Source organism: Antechinus flavipes, chromosome 2, assembly GCF_016432865.1.
Source record: "Antechinus flavipes isolate AdamAnt ecotype Samford, QLD, Australia chromosome 2, AdamAnt_v2, whole genome shotgun sequence".
NCBI classification, from domain to species: Eukaryota; Metazoa; Chordata; class Mammalia; order Dasyuromorphia; family Dasyuridae; genus Antechinus; species Antechinus flavipes.
The window spans coordinates 130884346-130897943 of NC_067399.1; the positions used below are offsets into that span (position 1 = coordinate 130884346).

A 13598-nucleotide genomic window follows, 5' to 3' on the forward strand; every position below is an offset into this window, starting at 1 on the left:
CTTAGTGCTATTTCCCCCAATTTATCCTATCTATAACTCCTTTATACATAATTTCTTACATGATTTCTCCCCTATTATTCCTTGGGAGTAAAGATTGTATTTTGCCTTTCTGTGTAGAGTCAGTACTTAGCACAATACCTGACACATAGTAAATGTTTAATAAATGCTAACTGACCTACTGAAGTCAGGAAAGGATGAGAGGTTAGCCAGAGAGGGGGTGATAACCCGGGAATGTACTAAAGTATGGAAAGCCCAGAGGTTATAGAGTGAATGATGAACCAATTTAGGAGGATCAAGGCATAGAAAGGGATGACATGATATGATATAATGATTAATTATAGGAATTTCATGATGTTCTTGATCATAGAAGTGGGACACACTTGAATAATAGTAAGATCAAAAGAGTTTGACCTGACCACTCTCACAACAAAGACCAAGTAACTGAAGAGTGTCTGTTTGCCCAAATTACTGGTTTGTTATTGTCCTTTGTGCTCAAGGAGGATCAAAATTATATCTCTATTTTGAGGTCAAAGCACAGTGTGTCTGATCAGACCAGTACGAGCTCAGAAGGCTTTACCCCAGTCAAGCACAAATATCCATATGAAGGTTTAGAGTGGAGATGTTTCTAAATCTGCACATCTCTTGTTTCTTTTGAACTACTACAATCATGTTTTGCTCATAAATGCCTTCTTTGATTCAGGCTTGACGGTCTAGTGCCAGTGTCTTCCATGTCTCACAATTGATTCCAAAGTTCAAATTATAGAATGTATTTAGTTTAACAACCTATAGAGCTTGTCCATCATGTATGGTATAGATGGTATATCTTGATGAATTGGATCCAGAATTAAACAAGAAGAGGGGAATAACTTAGATTGTGTTCAGGAAATTACAAGGTTCCTTTAATAACTCCAGACTTCTTCCAGATGCAGAGACCTGTTTTGTTTTGTTTTTTAATGGCAGTATTCTACCAGAGTCATTGAATGGCTGCAAGACATGGTAGACAATAGTGGCTGAAGAATTAAAAGTGAGTATCACACAGGAGGTGAGAGAAACTTACAGGGTAGGAATGATGATCAGGCTGCCAGGTGTGGCCAATAAGGAAATCTGAAAAAGAAAAGTAATAAAAGAGGTCATTGGAGAAATGTGTTCCAAAAAAGAAGTTGGATTGGTCATAAGGAAAAGGTGAAAGATGATAGGTAGACAGCCTGTTCCACTGGCATGCTTGAGATGTCAGGAGACAGTGAGGAAGACCTCCGATTATGAGAGAAAAGCTGAATAGGTTAGGAAGGCATGAATACATTACCGTTTGTAACAATGGAGGAAACCTCCAAATCAGTGAGATTATAGATCCATTTGAGTATTTGAGAATCATGATGAAGAAGCATTAATTTTAGTCTTCTTGGACTTGCAGATAAAACTTAGACTAATGTATAAAATTACACAGAGGCAGGTTTTGGTTCAATATAAGAAAATCTTAACAATTAACATAGTCCAGAAATAGAGCAAGCTGTCTCATAAAGTAGTGAGTTCTGGGTCAGTGGAGAGCTTTCAGTGGAGGACAAATGAGCAATTCTCAGAATCCTGCTGAAATATGGATTAGACTAAATGACCTCCGAGGTCAACTTCTATCTTTGAGATTCTGTAATCCTATGACTTGGGAATAAAATGAAGGAGAGGATCCCACTGCTCCAAACCCCAACATAGTATGGGGTACAGCCAAGTTTAAAAAGGGCTCTCTTGAGATCTCCCCAAAAAGGCTCTTATTTAGAATAGGAATGGGGACAAATGGTTCATTTGGCAAAGGATGAAAGGTATTTGATACTTAAGAAGAAAACTGAAATCAATAAACCAGCCTCAGAACAAACCACCCAACTCCCCCTTCAGGGCAACAAGCAATTTCCTTTTGGGAGAGTCCAAAAGACCCTTGATTTTAGTCTTTTTGCTGCCAGCATAGGGGCATGTGTGGGCAGGGAAAGCCTTGGTGTGGGTTGGCCAGGTGCATTTATTTACAAAGTTGCCTTAAAGTCCAGAGGCCCTGGCTTTCCGAATCACATTCAAGAAAAAAAAAAAAAATTGGCCCTGGAACAGCCCATTTTTTTCTCTCCTCCTATTTCATGATTCTTGCCCCTGACCTCTGACCCAGGCACTGAAGAAGGATGAATTCAGGGAAAGGCAGTCATATGAAGGCCTTTCTTCTCTGATGAGAGGAGAGACAACATTCATAGGAAATGCCAGGAAGAAAGTCCAAGAGTCCCAAAAAACTGTCACCATGCACATGAACCAGAGAGATTTATGCCCCGAGTCAGGATGTGGACCTACCAATGAATTATCCACTTGGGCCAAAGTAAATCAGAGAGGGGAACATGTGTGTCAAGGTAGAAATCCGGGCTTAGTTTTGAATCCTCTGAATACAGAGGGACAGACCTCTCTAGAGAGGCTCTGCATATTTTCCCCTAGCCCAAATCATCCCAGCCAATTACCCTTCCAGGTTTCCCTGCCCCACAAGGAAAACTGACCAACATTAGGGAAAGACTTTTTTAAAAAAATAATGACTATGACTTGTCTTCTCCTTTCTTCCCCTTTTGTCCAGGGCACAAGGAACCCAGGTCAGGGCTTTGGTTCCCATCTGAAACTATCTCAAAAAAATAAAAATAAAAAAAAAACTAAACAAGAGAAATAGGATCAGGAAATAGGAATGAATATGGAAAACCTTCAAGGGGAAAACTAAGTTTTAAGTGGTTCCCTAATACTAGAACAGACATAGTCCAGGGCAATTGTCAAGCATGAAATGTTTCTACCATTTTTTTTTTCAACCAAACCTTTCCATGGAGAAGTCATAAAAGTGGTAGAAAGGACAGTGGTCTTGGAGTAAACAGATCTGGATCTGAAAATGAAACTGACTTTTTAACTGTGCAATCTTGGACAAGTTATATCTCTTCTGGTCTTCATTTTTTCATTTCTATAATGAATTGAGTTGAATTAGATATTCAAACTCTGTTGTTCTGTCCAGCTCTAACATTCTGTGACTCCAAGTGATCACCAGGAAAGTTGTAGGAAAAAAAAGAATCCAAATAGCTCAGCTTCTTAGCTTCCTGTGCTGTTCCTACTAAAGAAGAGATTTTATTTTTCTCCTGGTAATAGAAGAGGGGAAATGTCCATTATTCTCTGGATATGATTTCTGTTCTTTCCAAAAGGATAAATGTGATGTCATGAAAAAGTAGTATATTTAGAATAAAAGGAGTTGGATTTGAATCATGTACTACCTATATAAACTTTGGTGAATAATTCTAATCTCTCTGGGCTTCAGTTTCTCTCTATAAAATGAAAGAATTAGACTGGATGAGTTCTAATCTCTTCGAGTTCTAAATCTATGATGTTAAGTTTTATATGGTTTTACTATGAATAGCTATAAAGTGAAAAACAATCAAGTATAAAAGGGCAGTATTGGTGTAGTTAGCTGGGGAAGAAAGTGGAAGAAGAGAGAAAGAAGAGATGAAGGAATAAGTAGAATTCCCATCCAAATAGATCATGATATACTTAGGTGACCCCAAATAGACAAAGATATCCCACAACTTCCTTATCTGAAGAAAAGTATTTCTATACATACTACGTAAGAAGGGGGAGAGTAAAATGTTACTTTGTTCCAAGAATTTAAACCTAGATTGCTGATGGTTTCGCTTGGTTTTGCTGGAGAAAGGACTGCGGAAACTGAGTGTGGATCACAATATAGCATTTTCACTCTTTTTGTTGTTATTTCACTGCATTTTGTTTTCTTTCTCATTTTTTTCCTTTTTGAGCTGATTTTTCTTGTGCAAAAAGATAATTGTATAAATATACATATTTATTTTTAATATGTTTTACATATATTGGATTACTTGCCATCTAAGGGAGGAGGTGGGAAAAGGGGGGTGGAATTTGGAGCGCAAGGTTTTGCAAGGGTCAATGCTGAAAAATTATCCATGCATATGTTTTGAAAATGAAAAATTTTAATAAATAAATAAATGAAATTAAAATGTATGAGAGAGGTTGAAAGGAGAGGGAATAAATATTTATATAGTTCCTATGTACCAGTCACTGTACTAAATACTTTTTGCAAATATTATGTACATTAATCTTCACAACAATCCTGGAAGGTCAGTGTTGTTATTATTCCCATTTTCGAGATAAGGAAATTGAGGCAAATAATAGTTAAGAGATTATCAGAGTCACACAGCTAACAGTTGTCTAAGGCTAGATTTGAACTCAGTCTCCAGGTCCAGAGCTTTATCAGCTATAGTGCCTCTGGAAAGAAGTGTCACTGGGAATGAGAGAGAATAGATGAATAATGTGAATAACTCATTTTTTCTACAGCACTTTCAAGGTTCCTTTTCCTCACAACCCCTGTGCCAGGTAGGTAGCTCAGATGTTTTTATCCCTTTCTTATAGATGAAGAGACCCCCCCAAAATTGGATGAATTTCCCAAGATGTAAGGCCAGAACCAGGATTAAAAGCCACATCACTTCACACTGAGCCCAGAGCTTTTTTCCATACTTGTTTTAACTGTGCATGTTTTCTTTTTTTTTTTTAAATGCCACCTGAGTTCTACAGGTGTCCCCCTCCCCCAGGGCCCTGAAGCCCTAAAATGTAATGTCTTTCTATGTATCCAGCCACATGCATAGCAAATTTCTTTGTAAAAGTATTTTCTTGTTTATATGTCATTGGCTTTAATATAAGTGATTAAGTGGAAGTGAAATCTAAATTCTTTCCCCTCACTTTCAAACTGAAAAAGAACTCCCTCATCTTTACAGAAGAGGAAGCATCCCTAGAAAGAATACTAGTTTATATGGACCAGAGATGGGATCTGACCCCAATTTCGGCCTGTTCCTTCCACTACACCAGTTTCTCCTTCAGTTCTCAAGGACAACCTAGAGCATTTTCTTTCCTAAAGTGAGGGAGTTAATATAGTATCATCTATTGTCCCAGGCCCTAAAAGTGGGCAAAGAACATGACAATCAGTGGTCCCCACCCTACAGTCTGAGACTCTTAGTCAAGAAATCAGTTACTCCCTCCCCTGGGGAGAATGAAGCCCCCACCAAAGGACACTTTCTATTTGCTCTCTCAGCTTAACAATTAAATTCAACCAGCTTTTGTTAAGCACCCACTACAGATAGACACCTTATAGGGTATGAAAGATGCACAGATAAAAAAGGAAACCATCCCTTGCCTTCAAGGAGCTTACATTCTAAGGGGAATATAACACATTCAAAAAACAAGTAGATACAAGATAATTTGAAGAAGGACAGAGAATGAATATATGGAAAACCAGATTGAAGAGAAGATAAGGATTCCGAAAGGCAGAGATAAAGCAGTGTATTCTAAGTCCAGAAGGAGGGAAAAGGGACAGAGTCTGTGTGAACGTGCAGCCAGAAAATGGAATATTGCTTTGGCTGGACCACAGAATTTATTCAGAAGGAATGATGAGAAACAGGACCAGAAAACTGAAAGGCAATTATGTAGGGCTTTCAGCCACAGATTGAAGGGGTTCAAGTTTTTCCTATGGGCAATAGAAAGGCCACTGCAGGTGTTTTCAACACAGAGTAATAACATGGTTTATGTTGTTTAAGGATTGGTATATTAATTATCAGCCACTTTGGGGTTCCAGATTCAGCCTCAAAGAGGACTCAGTGAGCCCCTAAAACACTGGGTCCAGCTATTTTTACAATCTCTGCAAGTATGCCCTGTTCTGTAGGACTATGTGGTTTTGTCAGAAATAATCATAAGTAATAATAACATTTACATAACACTATGTGCCAGATATTCTGTTAAGTGCTTTAAAAGTTGTCTCATTTGAGCCTTCCAACAATACTGGGATGTAAGAACTATTATTATTCCCATTTTACAGATGAGGAAACTGAGGCAGACAGAGATTAAAGGATCAAATAGTTAATAAATGTCTGAGAGTGGATTTGAATTCCAATTTTCAAGAGGTATTTCTTAGAATGCATACAACATTGCCTTTTGAGATAGTCCAAGACTCCATGACTCATCCAAAGTCACACAAGAAATTGGTGCAAGATTCTAACCTTTCTCTTCTGACTCCTCCTAGACTAATAAACTTTCCACTGAACCATTTGTCATCTCTTACAACTCTGAAATTATTATGGGTGATGATCATTCCATAATGGAGGTGCAAAGAAACTCTTTAATGGAAAATACATTAGGTAGTTTCAGCAGGGAGGTGAGGGAAGGGCAGATTTGGACCTGATGCCACAAGATTAATCCAGCTCTTTCCTTTTACAGAGAAGAAAACTGATTTCATAAAGAGATTATTTGTCCAAGGTCAAACAGGTAGCTCATAACAGAATGAGATTCAAGCCTCCACTCAGCCTGTCTCCCTGCTGTGGGCACAGAACAGGGATAGGTGTATGATCCCCATAGGACCATCCCTTAAAGGGACCGTCTTAGAAAAATGTGGGGTGGAGGGGAGGGAAATGGTTGGGGTAAGGGGGAGGGGAAGTGGGCAGAATGTAAGGAAAACAGAAATCAAAAAGAGAAAAGGTAGGGAGGAAGAGAGAGAGGTGGGAGAAAGAGGTGAGGGGGTGAGTTAGAGTGAAGGCATATGTGTGTGACTGTTAAGAGAAACAGGATTCATGGTAATTTCCTGCCAGATGCCTGAACTTCTCCAGCTCGCAGACATTTCACATGCTAAATATCAAAGGGTCCCCAATAACAAATGTACTTCCTGCCAATCCTCAGATCTGGCTCTTTTGCCAGCAAGGGAGCTTTGGAACTCTCAGGGAGGAGGGAGGGAGAAGGAATCTGTGTGTTTTTGCAAAGTGGTGTAAAGTTTTCTTGAGTTTATATATATGGTTACAGACCCATTCATCACATTAATGTAACCACAATCACCCCCCTCTGCTATTCACGCCCCCCCCCACTCCCACCCTTCGAAGGGTACAAACTAGTCATGTGCTAGTAGGATTGCTGCTGCTGCGGGGAATCTGGGAAATGTTAGACTTTGTTGGGAATATTTTTTGTGGCCCCCCCTTTCCCTTTTCTTCAATAAAGCTTGTGCCTCCCACCTCCTTACACATATTGGTTCTGACAGCTCAAATTAATATGTCATATGCTGTGATCCGCATTGGCGACGGGCCTTTTGACCCTATCAGCGCAATCTGCTTCCCTGATTGAAAATCTCTGTGCCTCAAATTGATTCAGAGTTTTATAAACATCCTGCAGTCAGTCTCGGAGGGAGTCACCAATGAACCACCTGGGGGAGCTGGGCTTGGCCGGACCTGCTCCCATCCTGCAAAAAGAGGGAGGGGAGGACGGGGGCCAAGACCAAAGTAATCCTTCAGAGAGCCTGAGGGACCCCCAAACTGGGCTTACCCCATTGCCCACACTTTCCGTGCTAGTACCCTGCGCACACACACACATACTCCCCCAGGAGAACATGAAGTCACTGATTATGCAAGTCTTGAAAAATAAGAAAGGAGGGGAGAGTTTCCTGAGTAAGGGAAGGAGGGGCTGTGTTTTACAAATAGTGGTCATTTAATAAATGCTTTTTTAATTGAATTGTCATGAACTATAGGGTGCTCCCCTTTGCTAAAAGTGTAATTAATGTGCACATAGTAGGTACTTAATAAATGTTTATTCAAGGGAAAGGGTCCTTTTCTTCCTAATTTCCCAGTGAGATTGAAAATAGGAGTTGAGAAGTTGAAAAGTTGGGATGGGGAAGGGACACAGAGAGTACCTGAGAATTTTCATTCATCCAATTATCAACCCTAGACTTTATGAAGAAGAGACCAGCAACAACAATGTTATACTATAATGAATTCTGATGGACATGACTCTTTTCAACAATGAGATGATTCAGGCCAGTTCCAATGATCTTATGATGATCTATACCCAGAGAGAGAGGACTGTGGGAACTGAGTGTGGATCATAACATAATATTCTCACTCTTTTTGTTGTTGTTCGCTTGAATTTTGTTTTCTTACTCATTTTCTTTCCTTTTTGATCTGATTTTTCCTATTCGGCAAGATAATTGTATAAATATGTTTACATATATTATATTTAACATATATTTTAATATGTATAACATGCCATCTAGGGAAGGAGGAGGGGGAAAGAGGAGAAAATTTGGAACACAAAGCTATGCAAGGGTCAGTGTTGAAAAATTATTCATCCATATGTTTTGAAAATAAAAAGCTTTGATAAATAAATGAATAAGTGAATAGATGGATAGAAAGATAGATGATAGAAAGATAGATGATAGAAAGGAAGGATGGAAGGAAGGAAGGAAGGAAGGAAGGAAGGAAGGAAGGAAGGAAGGAAGGAAGGAAGGAAGGAAGGAAGGAAGGAAGGAAGGAAGGAAGGAAGGAAGGAAGGAAGGAAGGAAGGAAGGAAGGAAGGAAGGAAGGAAGGAAGGAAAAAAGCAAAAAAATGAAGATGGGACCTTAGAAGACATCTGGTTAAAACCCACACATTTTATAAAGAAATTGAGGACAAAAAAGGTGCAGTGACTTACTCCACTTCACAGAGATTCACTGTGCTTCAAAAAGCAAAGCCAAGATTCAAAACCAATTCTGCTATATATCAAACATTTATTGAATACCTCCTATATGCAAAGCACTGGGGAAGACAAAGAAATGTAGCACTAGATCTGTTTTCCAATAATTTATTATCACAGCTAAGATTTGTAAGAGCTGCAACTTGCTATTAGATGTAAGAATCCATTCAAGACAAGATGAGCATCCAGCTTTTACTTGAATAACACTCTAGTGACAATGAACTAACCATAATCTAATTGGGGAAACAAGACAGGCACATATGAAAAGTGAGCCATGAGTTACATAGCAGAATAGGACAAAGAAAGGGATGTGACAAAACAATAAAAAAGCATCTTTACATGCAGATGGATTATATATGCAGTATGTACAAGGGACTCATAAGAGAAAAAGACCAGAACGGGCACAAGGGCAAGGCAAATAGGACTTTGTCCTCGGTTCTAAAATTTAGAAATGCATCCCTTCTTCCTTCTGCTAGTAGACATAGATGATTTAACTACTGGAATAGATATATAAACAGCCAGATCACCAAAGGGATTATTCTTGTTTTCCAAACTATTTGTCTAAAATAAGAGGGCCTTTTTCCTTCTTAGCCCTAAATTTTTCTGCTCTGAAAACTCCCTTAAACTATTTTCTTTATTCGTCTATTCTAATAGTACATGTCAAAAAAAAATTCCCATTTACACTTGTATATTAAAAAAAATACTCACAACAAACCTTTCTGGAGAGAAAATCTCAGCAAACATAATAACAATTCACCTCTATGTTGCCAGTAACTCCCCTTAAACATTCTAATACAACTAATCAATTGGCAGTTAGTTACTAAGCATTCATAAAGTGTTTATTATATGTTCTGTGCTAAGGAATAAGGATATAAATACAAAAGATAGGCAAACAATATGCAAGTAACTATGTACAAACAATCTATTTTTTGCTGTTCAGCTGTAACTGACTCTTCTTGACCCTGTGGACTCATTGTATGTGAGGTTTTCCTAGCAAAGACACTAGAGTGGCTTGCCATTTCCTTCTCCAATTTTATACAGACAGGAGTTAAGTGACTTGCCCAGGGTCACATAGCTAACAAGAGTCTGAGGTCACATGTGAACTCTGGTCTTTCTGACTCCAGGCTCAGGCCCACCTAGTGGACCACCATACCACCTAATCTATATACAAGATAAATTGAAAATGATCGACAGAAGAAAGATACCAGAACTAAGGGGGATGAAGAAAAGGTTTCCTGCAGAAAGTAGGGTTTTAGCTGGGACTTAAGGGAAGCCAGGAAGTAGATACAAGGAGGGAGAGAGTCCATGAATGGGAGACAAACAATGAAAGTGTCTGAAGTGTTTTATCCAAGGAAGAGCAGGCAGGTCAGGGGGAAGAGGAGAGGGGAAAGGTACAAAGAGACTATACAGGTGAGGGGTGGGGCAGATGATGAAGCACTTTGAACAGTAAACAGAGGGTTTTATATTTGATCTTGAAGATGATAGGGTGCCACTGGAAGTTTTTCAGTGGGAGGTTTGTGGGGAAGAGGGGGACGTTACCGAGCCTGCCCTTTAGAGGCAGATGAAGGGATGGGGAGAGTCGGTGAGGAGGGAAGACCCAGCAAGAAGCGATTGACAGAGTACGGGGTGTGGGATGCTGAGGGCCTGTACCAGACAGAGAAGGGAGAGATGCTCAGGCTTAGAGGATGACATCTAAGTTTCCAGCATGGGTGCTGCATCCCCCACAATAACAAGGAAGCTACAAAGAAGGGAAGGTTTGTGGGGAAGATCACAAGTTCAATGGTGGACATGTTGAGTTTAAACTATCAACAGAACATCCATGTTGAGATGTCCAATGGGAAAATGGGAATGTGAGATTACATCAATAGAGAAATGAAGAGGTAGAAGGAGATTTGAGCATCATCAGCCCAGAGAGGATCATTGAATTCACGGGAGCTTTTGAGATCACTAAATGAAACAGTAAAGGGGTGGCAGACAAGGAGAGAAAGAGCCCTTGAGGGCACTCACAGTTAGCAGGCAAAGGAGACTGAGAAGGAGTAATCAGAACGTTTATTAAGCATCGACTGAATTCCGGGTGTCACAGTGGATAGGCCTGGAGTCAGGAATACTGAGTTCAAATATTTACTAGCTGTATAAGCTGGAGTAAGTCACTTAGCCTCTAATTACCTTAGTTTCTTCTTCTGTAAGAATGGGGATAATAATAGAACCTACCTCCCAGGATTGTTGGGAGAATCAAATGAGATAATAATTGCAAAATGTAAATATTAGTTATCATCATCAATATTATTATTATTATTGCTAGGGACTAGGAAAACAGACAAAAATGAAACAGTCCCTGCTCTCAAAGAGCTTAGTTTCCAGCCTCATTCATCTTGTCAGTTAGGCTTTTGCAAGTGAACTGGAAAGAAGCCATCTAAGGTATGAAAAACATCATTATATAAAGCATTCTTTGCCTTGGCTGCCAGCAAGCCCCAGGCGAGGCACTGGCTCCTGCTGCAAAAACCATCCCTTGCAGGCACCCAAGTCCCAACATCCAAGGCAAAAGAAGAGAATGATTTCCAAAATTGCTTCAAAAGCTTGAATATAAATGTTCTGCCTAAGACATGCGAACAAGACAGGAATTATCATAACAACCCAGAGGAGGTCAAAGGAGTCTGGCTCTCAGAAGAGGAAGCTAACCAGGGTTCTGAAGGCTGAAGGCACAGACTTAGAGATCCCTTCTCCCAACTGCTGTCACCTCTCTGTGACTCCCACCCCAGCAACCACCAGTCCCACCTTCACTCCCTCCCCTAGACCTGGCTGTCACCTTTCCCAGGGCCTGGGGTCTGCTTTTCATTCCCTCTGATGCTCATTCTCACCTAGCTCCAAGGTTCATGAAGACAGTTAACAAATCTTCTCCCTATCTTTCATCTCCTCTCAGGGAGGAAGCTGTGTGCCCTTGGCCGTTATCAGCTATAATGCAAGGGCACAGGTTGGACTCACTGGAGAAGAGGCTACCCTTGTACTCAGGGGACTGTGCCCCATGAAGTGTGGGTCAGGGGAAAGTCACCTGCTATTTAATGAAAGGGAAAACAGGCCTGGCTTACAGATAAGATACCCAGGCCCAATTGGGGCCACTTTGCTCCCTTTCCAAGGTTATCTATGGTGTCTTAACCTTAGCTTGTTCCAAGCCCCAAGATACCTGATTCAGAACTCTGAAAAAAGCGGTTGTGAGGTAGAATAGTCAAAAAGGACAACATGGAACATATGGAACTTGAGCTGAGTTGTGAAGGCTGGCAAGGCTTTGGATAAGTGAAGAAGAAAGAAAATGGCACTTTAGGCACACAAAATGACTTGAGTAAATGGTGGGGAGTATCAGCAGAATGAACATAAGACTGTATATCAAAAGAGAAAACATGTAACCCTGATCTGCTACTTAACTAACTAGTTTTAAAACTTTAAATAACTCCTTTACCCTTATTGAAACTCAGTTTCCTCAGCTATAAAATGGGGATAAGAATGCTTACACAATGATCTACTTCACAAAGCTGTTGTAAGGAAAATACTTTATAAATGTGAAGTGTTATATTATGAAGCACCTCCCTTCTCACTGTTTCCAAACCACCTTCTATCTACCTCAGTTCTTTTTTCTCCCTGTTTCCCATATGGTCCCAACAAACATGTTCATTTTACATTCAGCTGCAGGTTTTTTGCTGACACAATCCTTCTCTTTTCCCAAAGGGAGCTTCTGCTGGAGCTTATTTTCTCCAGGAACATCCCCTGCAGGCCTCCATCCCCATCAGTCCTGTCCACTTTCATAGCTTACCTTGCCTCTAACTGGTAACATCTCCCACCTTCCTCCTGCCTTCTCCTCCCCCTGACCCACCCAACACACACACACAACAAACACACAACGCATATGTAACACCAAAAAATACTCACACACGATGAACATATAACACATGATGTGCCTGTAACATAACATATGTAACACACAACATGCACATGATGCACATGACACACAATGCACAGATTGTGTGCAGTGCACATATAACACTCAATGGTTATAACACACATATACACAATACACATATAATGCACAGCACATATAACACACACAATGCATGTGAAATGCACACAATATACACCCAACACACATGCATGAACACACAACATACTCAATGCAATGCAACACACAACATGCACACAATGCACACACAACGTACATACAATACACCTGCATGCACACTCACAGCCCCCATGCTAATAATTCCCAAGGGTTTGTCACAACCCAGCTCAGGATCCACTCCTCTAACACCCTGGAGCCCCCAGACTCAGTAGATGAACATCACATATTGAGTCACACAAATTCCCCTCCTGCTGCCCCTCCCTCCTCCTCCCCAGCATCAGCACAACTTCCTTTCTTCCTTCCCTGTAACTCATTTCCCTAAGAACGTGTGACCCTGCTTGGCTGAGCTGATGGGAAGTTAACCTCCTCCCACACAGCCCAGGCCTGCCCATACCCTTGTCCCAAAGGGGTCTGTTTTGTCTCTGACTAGTTGAGTCTTCTGTTACTAATTGTAGCTCCTTCTCCAGCCTGAATAGCAGGGATTTTCTTATTTTTTTCTTTCTTTAAAAAGGAAGGAAGGAGAAAGGGAGGGAAAGAGAGAGGGAGGGAGGAAGAGAGGGAGGGAGAGAGGAAGGGAGGGAGGGAGGGAAGGAGGGAAGGAAGGAGGAAAGAAAAGAAGGAGTGAGAGAGGGAGGGAGGAAGGGAAGGAGGGAGAGAGGGAGGGAAAGAGGGAAGGAAGGGAGGGAAGGTTCTTTTTAAGAAACCTTTGTACTGGTTTTCTATCCCAAGGACTCTTCTTCCAGCCATACATTTCCTTTACTGGAAGCCCAGCCGTCTAGGACACAGTTGTCCTATGGACTACCAGCTTGGAGAGGGAAAGAGACAAGTAATGAGAGCCAAGAAGGGGGAGGTGGACAGGAGCTTCGAGCTTTAAATTTCGCAGCAAGAGCACGTGGTAAGACTCCTGCCAAACCAGGGTTCTGCTTGCCCAATAGCTGT

At 40.7% G+C, this 13598-nt stretch overlaps 1 long non-coding RNA gene across 1 annotated transcript in view; it reads right to left on the reverse strand.

Moving 5' to 3' along the window:
• Positions 1-992: 992 nt before the first annotated feature.
• Positions 993-13598, reverse strand: part of LOC127552397 (uncharacterized) — a 19092-nt gene continuing 6486 nt past the window's right edge. The window contains exon 3 of the long non-coding RNA XR_007951362.1: positions 993-1104. This is a non-coding gene — a long non-coding RNA (uncharacterized LOC127552397). The remainder of the gene's footprint in view (positions 1105-13598) is intronic.